Source organism: Saimiri boliviensis, chromosome 13, assembly GCF_048565385.1.
Source record: "Saimiri boliviensis isolate mSaiBol1 chromosome 13, mSaiBol1.pri, whole genome shotgun sequence".
Lineage (NCBI taxonomy): Eukaryota > Metazoa > Chordata > Mammalia > Primates > Cebidae > Saimiri > Saimiri boliviensis.
Window position 1 is genome coordinate 90,330,735 of NC_133461.1, and position 13,658 is coordinate 90,344,392.

A 13,658-nucleotide genomic window follows, 5' to 3' on the forward strand; every position below is an offset into this window, starting at 1 on the left:
TAGGTAGTCCAAATTCATCAATACTTAAAGGCCCAGAAGCACTAACCTACAAAGGGAAAAAGAGGTAAACATCTGTACAGAAACATCTTTGCCTCGCCTGTTAAACCAGACTAAGGCATCTTTTCCATGAAAAATACAAATTCTCCTTGACAGAAATTGACTTCTGAATATAGTTATGGGTTATAGTTATAAGCTTTCCAATAAGAAGATGATATAATTTAGTTCATGTATATACATTTAATATATAAGGAGCATGACTTTAATAGTAAAAACGGATGACAGCCTGGCATCACTAATTACCTATATGCACTGCTCTGAGGTATGCATTTCAATTAAATCCTTTAAATAGTTAACTTTTTCATTAAGAATCAATCCCATTTATCATGCAGAGTAAAAACTCATCTTGACTTCTTTCATAGTTTTAAAGTAGCTTTCATTTGCCATGACAAGTTTCAATAAAAGCAAGGAGCGGAATTTTACTGGGAAATTTACTGAGAATTTTACTGAGAATCTAACTCTCTCCTTAAAGTCAATTATTCATAATTCATATCAGAGTTTGGTCCTGTATAGATTTGCAATGCTTGCATAAAACAGAGATCCAGATGTAGCAATATGTTGAGTGGTTTTATGCTCAAACTCAACTCAGGTCTATATTTAACTATTTATTCTCAAAAAGTATGCAAAAAACCCTATTTTAAATGTTTCCATATAATCCTAGCAATTGATATTGGTTATTGAGCCAAAGAGAATCACTGTACATCTAAAAATTATTGATTGAATTTGACACTCTATTTTAGGATTAACAACAGGAATTTACCTACTTTTATAATCTCAGGTCTTGGATTTAATATCTAGTGAATGGTTTACGCACACTTTCCAGTGTTTTATCTCAGGTGTTGTTGGCGGAATTATGTATTGACAGCACCTTTAGGTTGTTATCTCTTACTGATTCTTATCGATTCATTCCTTGTTACAGAAAACAATGTGTTAATGCTACCATGTAGCCACACATATGTGAGAAACAGTTCCAATCAGTCACTTACCAAACACATGGGGTTTCTCTTAAATGCAAAACATTTTAGTTGAATGAAACAAGGTCAAGCCATCTTCAGAAATACAAACAAATAAGTTAGCAGTTTTATTATATACTAATACTTGCTGAAATAGATGTTAATTCTAGTACAGACAGAAAAAGAGATCAGGATAGCTCTTAACAAAAGGTAAAATGTGACTTGAAATCTAAAAATAAGGAGGAGTTAGGCAAAGGAGGAGGATGAGAAGAAAAAAAATACTCTTCAATGAAAAAGCAACTTTTTCTAAATCAAGGATAATCAAAAGACAAAGGTACGTTCAGAGGATGCTGAAATACTTATTAGGGTCAGGAAAATGGAGAAAGTGGTAAGACTGAGGCTAGAAAATTAGAGGCTAGATGAGGGTTAGTTACTTCTCTTTATGCAATGTGTTGCTGCATCCCTGCCTCCTGCTTCTATTGCAGACTCTGTTGGCAGATCACAGGACCCTTCCTCAGAAGCTTCCTCATAGTCTGACAATCCTCAGTGCAACACTCCAGGCAGTCTCAGTCAATTATTTTAAAGAGGGTATGAGGTATAGCCAGTTCCCATGCACTATGCAAACTAATGGGGAAGTATCCTAAAGACAATTGCTGAACAGCCAAAAGTTCAAAACAGATCGTTTACAGGATCTGTTTCCTGTTTTAGGAAAATCACTGGGATATAGTATGAACAAGGTATTAAAAGGGTGTTATGGGCTGAATGTCTTCCAACCCCTACACCCCAGAATGCAGTTAATATCTATATGATAAATGATATTATAACAGAGGTTAGAATTGAGATTTTTTTCTTAGGCTATTGAGGTTCATAGATATGGATTATATTACTAGAAGAAAATTAATGAATAATGAAACAAATATGTAATAAAGGGAGATGAGTAGAGCCATATGTGGCCTAATTATGAAAAAAGAGAGAGAGAGAGAATGCATATGTGGATCATTCTACCCTCAGGACTAGAATGTGACTGTATTTGCAGATAGGACATTAAAGGAGGTGAAATAAAATTAAATGAGGTCATAGAGGTGAGCCTTAATTCAACCTGACTAGTGTCCTATAGATAGAGAAAATAGGACACCCGAAGAGGCACCAGGGGTGCATATGGCAAAGAAAAGATCATATGAAGGGATGGCAGGAGGGCAGCTGTCTGCAAGTCAGGAAGAGAAGCCTGGAGGAAACCAACCACACCTTAATCTTGGACTTCCAGCATTTAGAACTCTGAGAAAACATTTCTGTGGTTTAAGCCACTCAGACTTTGTTTCTTTTGTTTTGACAGCCCTAGCAAACTTTAAAAACATGGGATGAAGCCATTCAGGAATACGCCAGTTTAGAGGCTGTCGCAGTGACATAGGCATGAAGACAAAATCACTTAGGCAGATAGTAAGGGTTATGGGAGTCCTCGGTAAGACTTTTCTCTTTAATGAAAATTATTTTCTAACAAAGAGCAGCCTGTAAAGTCGAGTTGCAGACATAGACAAGCAAGCTAGGAGCTTGCACAGGTGAATGCCGGCAGGAACGAGGGACTAGATATGTTCAAGATGGTAGCTTCATCTTCCCTTCTCTCTGTCAGCCACAAGTACAGTAAAGAGCAGATAAGATGGCACCGATCAACTAGAAAGTCCATTTGCATAAAAAGATTAAGGTGAGGGAACCAGCCTTCCCAGATCTATGTAAACGTCATACCTGATGGAAACCATCTGTGAACCCTATGTAAATCAGCCACATCTACTTCAGTCTGCCATTTTCCTGCTTTTTTGATGGATGGATTGATGAATGTTTCTCTCTCTCTCTCTCTCTCTCTCTCTCTCTCTCTCTCTCTCTCTCTCATAAGGAGCAGCTCTCCTCTTTCCTTCTGTCTATTAAACTTTCCGCTCCTTAACCCACCCACGTGTCCATGTCCTTAATTCTTTTTTGGTGCAAGACCATAGACCCCAGGGTGTATACTCCAGACAACATAGCCATTTCACCAGTATCAAAGGTGAGAGGAAAATGGAAACCAAAACTGAAGCTCTGGAAAAGGGACAACAAGGGCTGAGTGATGCAGCAGGGGCAGGTCAATGACAAAAGAGCAACTCATCTCTTAGAATTCAATGCCATACCCAAAGAGAGGTAGGATAAAATTGTTCTCTGAGTTTCAGGATAGAATCAACTCAGGAATAACTCAATGCAATTTTGACAAACTAGAGAGGGACTGCTAATGCGAGGATGAACTGTATCATCCATTACTGAGAAAAGATTTCAGGGCGTTTAGAACACCAAACTGCAGCCCTCAGACTCATCTTTCTGTGGCTGGTTGGTGTATTAAGTGTTGCCTTTGGGAGTTTCTGCTTTGCAGAAAATCATGCAAATTTACTGTTATATTTATCACAAGGTATCTGAATCAGTTGTGTGCATTCTGGGGTGAATTAGAGTTAAGTTTAATAATGATTAATCTATATTAAGCACTTCTATGAAATGCATAATAGCATTATTATCTTCATTTTGTATATCTAGAAATTAAGACCTGGAGAAGTGAAAAGCTTGCTCCAAATTGCATGGTTAGTAAGTGGTCACGCTACTGCCATACTGCACAATTTGGTTCTTGATTATACCTTTTTGAGGGTTCGATAAAGAGTGAAGAAGATTTGGGAATTCTGAGTGCTCGAGGACAACACAGAACAGGTAAAAGAACATAAAAAAACATAGAGTTGCCCTGAAAATGGCAGTCAAATGTGCTTAAAAATGAACAGCAAGACACACAGATGTAAGCCACAGAACAGTAGAATAACCACAAATATTATTGACTGTGCTTCAAGAATGACTTAAGAATGCAGTCAGCTCTTAAGAAAAAAAAAAAAAAAGAAAGAAAAAAAAAGAAAAAAGCCACCAATAAATCAATATAAAAACCCAGTGCGGTGATATCTGCCTTTACGAAACCCAAAATAATTAATTTAATTCCTTAAATTAATACTTTAAAAAGACCATTTGTAAGGAAATTTATAGAATACAAATTGAATGTTGGGTGCCTTCTGAGAAGAGAAGGCATGATAAGAATTTAATCACATAGTACGCTTTATTTTATTTTTAAGGATTCTGGGGCTTCTTAATCCTACATAAAGGAGAAGAGCTGTCAGACACATTTCTGGGAATGTGTGTAGCTGTGTCATCCTAGAAATAAGAACGCAGCAGCCTCATGGATAAAAGTGACAAGTTGCTGGTAGGTAGCATGAAACACAAGAAAAATTGAACTGACTCCAGCAACAAAGGAAAAGCCTCATAAGGGTATGTGTGCTCAGCTCATCACCATCTCACCTTTTTGGGGGGAAATCTTTAGTTTCCATTTTGTCCATCTTAAAATATGTCCACCGTGACAACAAAAAGTTCTTCTCTCCTGCATCTGCAGATATTCTTTTTTATTTCAGAGTAATTGCTATGGAAAATTAGATATATGCCAACTGATATGGTTTAGCTATGTCCCCACCAAATCTCATCTTGAATTGTAGATTCCATAAATCCCACATGTCATGAGAGGGACCCTGTGGGAGGTAACTGAATCATGGTGTTGGGTCTTTCTTGTGCTGTTTTCATGATAGTAAATACATCTCACAAGATCTGATGGTTTTATATAGGAGAGTTTCCCTGCACATGCTCTCTTACCTGTCACCATGTAAGACATAGCTTTGCTCCTCCTTCCCCTTCTGCCATGATGGTGAGCCCTCTCCAACCATGTGGAACTGTGAGTCCATTAAACCTTGTTTTGTTTATAAATTACCCAGTCTCAAGTATGTCTTTATTAGCAGCATGAGAATGGACTAATAGTAATCTATTCATCTCTGGAATTGACAGCCTTTCCCATAAATGACTGATAGTTAGATAGAAAATTATATAGGTATACTATAAGTTGTCTTGATTAAAAAAAATTGATGCTATAAATGATTTGCTTACAACACTGCAAAATAAGTTAGTCAAACCATACAAATAAAAAGTAGAAAATGGAATGGTTTGCCTTGAATAAATAGACCAAAATATTAACACAAAAATGGTATATCAAATAGTAATCTGTGAAAGCATAACATGTTTTTATATGACTTTTCAGCTTTTGGAAGACTTGGCTATGTAAAGATCCAAGTGAAAATGAAAAATCAAGATTTATGACAAAAACTCCAACTTCCAGAGTGGTTCCAGAGAACTAACTCTTTGGCAAGAATGTAACCCCTTCATGCCCAGGCCTAGTGAATAATTATTTGTAATCCCTATCTCTTAAGAATTGCTGATGAAAAGAATGACGATAGTAATTTCTATTTTAGAAACCCTACCAGGGGTCAAGTCCTGTGCAATACGAAAAACATCTCATGCTCCCACAACTACTCCTCACTGTGTTAGAGTAGGCCAACCATTTGACATGAGCAGGAGGGAGGAAGCCCCTGAGAAAAGGGAGGTCTGGAAAATCAAACACCCCAGAGATTGCCCAAAATGTACATGCTAAATATGAACAGAAAGGAGGGGAAATACCTGTGCAGAAACGCTCCATAACACACCATTAATCACTCACTCTGCAGTTAACCTGTCAGAATGGAGCTAACTGCAGGCTGATAAGGAAGGGAAGAGGGCAAAGGAGAAAATTCCTAAGACATACGCAGATGAACTAAGTATAGATTTGACTGCTACCCAACCTTCCTGAGGTGGCGATAATGAGCAAGGCAGCCATTAGGTAGAATTTGTATCCAATACCAAGCCCATGTATGTGCACCAACTAATAGAAGGGGATAGTCCCCACAAGGCTGGGGTGGGAACTAGGTGGGAAAAGGCAGTTACTTAAAGCACAAGCGGGAAAACTAGACCAAAAACGGCAGACTTAACACAGAGGTGGAAACATCAAGAAAAAAAATCCAACATCATACAAACCCAGTGTAGAACTCGGGCTGCTGTGTCTCATTTCAGCAGTCTGCTCTAATGCATCTTTCAGAGCACACTGCTTCTCCCTATATAAACTCTCTGCTCTCCACTTTCCTTCAGTAAATTTTCTTTCTGGCTAAATTGTCTCTTGGCCAAAATCTTTCTCTCAAGACAACAAAAGACTGAGGACTGTCATCTTCCTGATACCAAAAGTATGTATTGTAAGGGATGAAGTTAAGAGTTAGAAAGCTAGTAAATGGGAACCTGGATGGAAAGGGAGATTTTCTGACTCAACACTAGGTGACAACGAGCGTTCTAATATATCTTTGTGTGCTGTTCAAATACAGATTCTCACCACTGCCACAACTCCATCCCCAATTCTGAGTTAGCATATCTGAGGTGATATCTATGCATATGCTTGTCTAAATATTCTTCCAAACTGATCCTGATGTATATTGAAAACTGATATTCTATACTGTGCTCTTCTTTCTAGATCACTTCTCATGGTCTGGTAGATGGCAGAGGCTTCCTGGGGGAAAGGAAGGCTCATGTCCCCTAGTAAGTTACCCATGGGGAGATCATTCACATTATTTTTCACAAAAGTAGTACAGTCTTTGAACTTGGATAGGCATCAGAAGTTCAAAAGCCATGGGGTACCAAAATACACCATTTAGTACTATCTCAGAATGATGCACCAGGTTTCAAACCCACATAGTCTGTCTCCAGAGCCCTTTTTCTCTTATTTTTTTTTTAACCAGAGTCTGTAAATAATACAGCCCTAGAATGTGGTTTCATTTTATGCATTATTAATTTAAAATCTTCATAAGAAGCAAATTGAACCTTAGCTGATATTTAACCTTATTATTAAAAGACTTAACTAGTCTTTATTATGCTGACACCAGGCTCCTAAAATAAAATAGTTCTGACCTTATAAGGTTTGAATGCTTCACTGTAATATGACATTTCAGATTCTTAGGAATAATTGCTGTGCTATTTTAATTGCCATGTACAACATAAAATGGAATGGGAAATTCTTCCCCCACCAAACTTCAACTATCAGATACTTTTTGGATAATGAATGATGGAATTTCAAGTATTTGGTTCTGTTTTATTTTGTCACTGATGGTAGTCACACTGTTTATGTTAGCATGATTAGACTGACTCCACCAGTGATGTCACCATATATATTATTGTATTTTATATTTATGCATTGTTGGAAAGAAAAAGGAATAAATATAAAACATATTTTAATGTCTGTTTAGAAATTAGATGATGAGGCAGAACACCCTAAAAATAGCACTAGACATATTGAGTACACTTCAGTCTCCAGAACAGAATAGCAATAACCATGATTTTCTATAAAAGCTTCCAGTTATTCATTTGCAGTAATTCAGAACTGTGTCCCTATTTGAGTAGAAATAAAAAATTCCTTGGTGCTGAAGCAAAACAAGAAATTGTGAAAATTCTGCTACTCAATGGCTGGATTTAGAAAAGGGTAAATAATAATTGGACACCCAACATGGAAGAACACTAATGGAAGAACCTTACAAAGCCCAACTCTGTTTGGAAAATTTTGAATTTACTGATGTTAAGGGAAAGCCTGATCATCAGCCCTTGTATGCCCCATGAAGAAAAGGTAGTTCATAATTAACCAGTCTCTGTGCTGCTCAGAATTACCCCAAAATGTTGAGTTAATAAATTTACATTGAAGACATAAGAAATTATAGGACTCCTGTTAGAACTGGTTCTGTTCCCACATACCTATGGTGGGATCTGTCAAAAGATTAATTAGACTCTATCAAAAAATCTTGATGAGATTACATTTTGGCCCATTGATATATTCATAGATGAGTTGTAAAAGCCTGTCTCCCAAATTTGAACCTGCATTTGAGAAGATCATTAATACTGAAAACCATACTATCAGGGGATTTTAAATGCGCCTCTTTACACATTTTGTAATGCAGAGAAAGTTAACAAAAATGTTGACTTTTGTATACTGAAGTATCAAGGAGAACAGTGCTGTGCCATGCATTTGAAGAAACAAATTATCAGTTATTTTTCAAAGAAATAAAATAATAACTCTTGAAAATAATGGGAGGAAAGGATAGTGTGTTAAGTTAGTACTTAGACTGGTATATTTCATTATAGCAACTTTAGGACAAAAATTCAAGGACTTCGTGAAAACATTCCAGCATATGACAGAGAAGCAATTAGCTCTTCCAAAGGAAAATATATACCCACAATACGTAAAAGATCCATCACATAGTTAATCCCAATATTAAAATGCCCTTAATGTATTTCTAACCTCCAATACAAAAGTACATTTAGATAATAAATTAATTTTTACCACCTTACTATGACAGATTTTGATATTATATTACAAAAAGATGTACAAAATACTGTCTCATGAAAACTGTAAATACAGCATTTGAAAAATTCTGAGTCTCAATCAAAAATATCTTGCAATTTGTTAAAAACTCTTGAATTCAGCATGGTAGTTCTCTAAAATTCTGCTTCGAATTTTCTACAAATAGTGGCACAATGTGAGAGGCTACAGAGGGTAATGTTGAAGGCACAGTTTACCAGCCATAAACTGGGTGCATGTTCTGGCTTTTCTATTAACTGACAGCGTAACCTGATGCATATCTGTGTTTCTCAATCGTCTCATCTGTAAAATGGGGATTCATGCACCTGACATATTTTAAGTTCTTGAAATTACCTGTAATTCTATAATTGGCTATAACTCTATTAAACGGAAAGAAGAACACATTTAAATAACAGGGTATTCTTGGCATACGCATGTCATAATATTAAAATAAGTTGAAATCACCAGGCTTAAGTATCACATTAAAACACTAATTGAAGTATAATTACTGTTTGAAATAGATAGCAGCATTTATTATTGTTATTACCTTGAAGAGATAAAATCATTCCAAACTTACATATGAGAACTATGTCAGATATAATCATAATGTGTTATAAATGAAATTTTAAAAATTGGTTCAAATATTAGCTTTAATTGTTGCAACTTTAGCACAAAAATTTAAGGACTGAGTGAAAACATTCCAGCCTATGACTGATAAGCATACTCCTTTTTTAATCTATTCAGCATTTCCATACAAAAGACTAATTTTATACTCTCAAGTTATAATAATTCCAAAAATTGCTGCCTTTTTCTCTGTATTTTCTAACTCCAAAAATTGTTGCCTTTTTCTCTGTATTTTCTGGTTTTCTATAAAAATATCTAAGAAAAAAACTACATTAAAAAATCTTTATTCTAACTCTTCTTATAAAAAAAAAAATCTTCAACTAGGATATTATCCCATCTTTACATGTCTCTCCATCCCCTTGTAGCACTCAATCCTGGAGGCATCTCCTCTGGAATCTGCTTTTAACCTTATTTTATCTACTGTGGAAATCCCTCATTAATTTGTAGAACCTTCCTATTTCTTTTGCCAAATTAGTCCACTAAGTTTCGTCATGGTTTCACAATGGTTCTGATATTTTCATTGTTTCAGTTGTTTCATTTTTTTATTGAAGGAGCCTTAGAAATTTTAATAAAAGGATAGTAAATATAACCACAGTTATGAAAAACAATTCAAAGACCTTCAAATGTTCCTTTATTCATCCAATATCTTCAACTGTGGAATGAAAAAAAAAAAGGAAAAACAGTAAATGGGCTGGTATAAAGCGTATAAAGCAAGGAAGGAAGGAAGATCAGAGGGAGGGAGGGAGTAGGGGAGAGGAGGGGAGGGGAGGGGAAAGGAGGGAAGGTTAGGGAAGGGAAGCGAAAGGGAGGGGAGGAGAGGAATTAAAACTTGAAGTTGACAATCTTAAATCCCTGACCATCAACTTCATTATTTTTAAGAAAAAGGCTGTCCTCATAGTGAGTTGGTTAATATCACACACACACACATATGCACAGACAAGTGCACACAATACTGATGTTATAAAACTTTCTCTATTTCCTGTTTTCATATATCCTGGCCCAAGCTATACAACTGTCCTCCCTGTAAATGAAATTAGTAAAACTCTTCATTTATCTGAATATAATAATATATTAGTTTGTTCTCCCACTGCTATAAAGAAATGCCTGAGACTGGGTAACTTATAAAGAAAAGAAGTTTACTTGGCTCATGGTTACACAGACTGTACAGAAATCATGGACAGTTAGGCTTCAGGAAACTTAATCATGGCAGAAAGCAAAAGGGAAGTAAGCATGACTTACATGGCTGGAGAAGAAGAGGAAGCAGGGAGGTGCAACACACTTTCAAACAACCAGATCTAATGAGAACTCACTCCCTATCATGAGAACAGCAAAGGAAATGATCTAATCATCTCCCACCAGGCCCCACCTCCAGTATTAGGTATTACAATTCTACATGAGATTTGGGTGGGGACACAAATCCAAACCGTATCACATAGTTTACAAGTTTATTTCAATAAGAAGGTTTAGATAGAGCCAGTCCAACTTTCTCATTATAGAGTGAGGAAAATGGCATCCACTTAGATCAATGTCATATAACAAGTTAGTGAAAGTGATGGAAAAAAACTTCAGTTAACAATCTTTTTTTAGCAGTTAACTATCAATGATATCGAGAATAAGTCCTAAGAAGAAGGTTCTAGTTCTTGGTAGATAACTCTCAGGTTCCTGTAGGTTTATTCTGTGAGCTGTGACTATCACTCTCTTCATATCTATTTATGAGACCTATGCATATTTAGAAATAGGAACAGTCTTACACAGCTGGTAGGAGTGTAAATTAGTTCAACCACTGGGGAAGACTGTGGTGAACTCAAGGATGTAGAAATAGAAATTCCATTTGACCCAGCAATCCCATTACTGGGTATATACCCAAAGAACTATAAATTGTTTTACTATAAAGACACGTGCACATGTATGCTGATTGCAGCCCTGTGTACAATAGCAAAGACTTAGAACCAACCCAAAAGCCCATCAATGATAGACTGGACAAAAAAAAAAAAAATGTGGCACATATGCACCATGGAATACTATGCAGCCTTAAAAAATGATGAGTTTGTGTCCTTTGTATGGACTTGGATGAATCTGGAAACCATCATTCTCACCAAACGGACACAAGAACAGAAAACCAAATACTGCAGGATCTCACTCATAGGTGGGTGTTGAACAATGAGAATACGTGGACTCAGGGAGAGGAGCATCACACACTGGGGGCAATGTTGGAGTGGGGGCTAGGGGACGGACAGCATGGGGTGGGGAGAGATAAAATGGGGAGAAATGCCAGATATAGTTAAACGGGGAATAGAGGTAGCAAACCACCTGGTTATGTATGCACCTATGCAACAACCCTGCGTGACCTGCACATGTACCTCAGAACCTAAATTAAGAAGAAAAAAAAAATTGTTCTAAGAACTTTATAAAATTATCTCCTTAAATAAATTTTAGAATGGTTAAAAAAAATTGGAATGACCCAGTATTTCTAATATGGATAAGCCTCTATTTTTAAAAAATTCTTAAAATAATTTTAATAATGCATCATAAAATAATTTCCTTTGTAGCAAAAGTTACATAACTCTGATTAAACCTTGCACAATTTCTGAAGTCTTTTGCTCTGTCTCTTTTACTCAGGCTTAAATAAAATAAAATGTGCTTAAATATAATAAAATGTAATAATATAGCATAAAGAATGCTCTGCTTTAAGTTTTTGGAGAAAATATGTGTTAGCATATTTTTTTTCTGCTACCTTTAATAAAAAAAGAAGACATGTGATCTTATTTGAGAAATAGTTATCTCCTAGCAACAGGAATAATGTTAGCTTGTTGTTCATAATGTTGAGAAAAAAATTGGTCTTGAAATTCAAAGTCTACACGAAAGAACACAAATCTAAACATTTGTTTTACATATAAAAAAGAAGAATGCTTTCAATGCAAATAACTTAATTTAAATAATTCTTCATTTATAGCTTTTACGTTTTATCTATTATGAATCAGACAATAATTTAACCAACATTATTAGTTTCTGCAATTTTACAAAAGATTTACTTCTAACTTATCTATTATGCAGAGAAATCTCAACAGAAAATACTTCAAGACTTTCAGAGTACATTATGTAACTATGTTTTTATTTTATCTATATCCTAGTTTTTTAAGAAGCCAGCAGCATTTATTTATTTAATGTTGGTCGTCATGTCTAAGAAGTGATTTAAATCAAAACTCAAGCTTCTGATTAAGACAAAATCCACTCACAATATCATCAACAAGCATGTATCCCTAATCGTGCACTTAGGCAATGGGCACTACCGTGTGAAGAATGACCGGAATTAAGGTTCTTTTGACACCCTGATGAAGGTTTGTGCATTGTCATTACAGGAAGCTAGGTGAAGAAAGTTAGAACGAATGTGATATAGAGGCTTGGTATTATTCGAACATTTTCTCAAATTCTAGGTATGGTTAGAAAAGTGTATCAGAAGAAATCCCAAGACATTCTGGATCTCCTCCCAAGGCCCTTGTCACTCATAGTGACAATGGGACACTTGGGCTAAGAAACACGATGTGCCAAACAATTATTTGCACAGAGGCTGCTCCCTAGACATGGTAATTATTTGAACTTTAGATCCCTGGCAAACTTGAGAGGCACTGAACCTTCTGCCTTGACTTTGAAAATTATACACTGCCTCATCTATTGTGCAGATATGTTATCTACTGATGAAGCTGAAAATAAATAAACCAAGATTATTAGTTTTTGCAATTATTTCTTTGAATTCCCAAAATGGATAAAGCCAATCTTATATTCTTTGCTTTTCTTTTAATGTTTACATCTTTGTATGCGTTAAAGGCAATAAGGGTTATTTACAGAGAGAAATTTTGCTTAAATGTTTAGAAAATTTTTGAATTTATTCCATATAGTTAAAGTAGTTGAAATTTCATTACACACTTTTTTAACTGGATATTTGGGCAAGTTCACTGTAGTTCCTACAGAATATTCCAGGAGTCATATGTCTGTTTTTCAGACTATTCGTGTATTTGAACTTGAGTGGAAACAAAAATGGCTATTACAGAGTCCACGAGGGAAGTATTCTCAAGGTTTTGTTTATATGTTTGTTAAAGCAATTCAAATAGTGCTTTTTAAAAAATACTCAGATGAAAAATCTAAATAAAACAGTAAATTATGTTTTTTCCAAAGATTTTATAAGCATTTTAATAAAAATTAATAATCTAATTTTTAAGATTATCTCATTCATAAGAGCCTATTGAAAACTGCAGATTATAAGCTATTTTTTACTATCACAGCAGAAATTCTATACTAAATTTAATTATTATATCTCAGACTGTCTCAATTTTGAATAAATTCTTCTGTCATGTATTAGTACTATCTAAATGCTAATAAACAGTCTCCCTGCAAACTAACAGTTTCCAAACTATGTTTTCTACACTGCCAAAAGAAAAATTATGTCTGCTTAAAATATCATTTGTGTTCCCCTAAAATGTTTATTATTGAATGAACTTATCACTGCAAATATCCATTGTACATGAAATTTGACAGCATTAATTATATTGATGCTGATTTTTAAAATCACAAAATTCTGGGTGCATTTATACTATAAGTTTATTCTTTTCTCATTTAACTGTGGTGCTTATCAGTACAAATATATTATCTAATTTTGTCATAATGTACCAAGCAATTATATCAAACAGGAATATCTCTATTATAAGGTCACCATATTAAATCTATTTTTG

The 13,658-nt window shown here is 35.2% G+C and overlaps 1 protein-coding gene across 1 annotated transcript in view; it reads right to left on the minus strand.

Moving 5' to 3' along the window:
- The window catches only part of SGCZ (sarcoglycan zeta), a 1,155,154-nt gene that overhangs the window by 920,429 nt on the left and 221,067 nt on the right, over positions 1-13,658 (minus strand). The window lies entirely within an intron of this gene.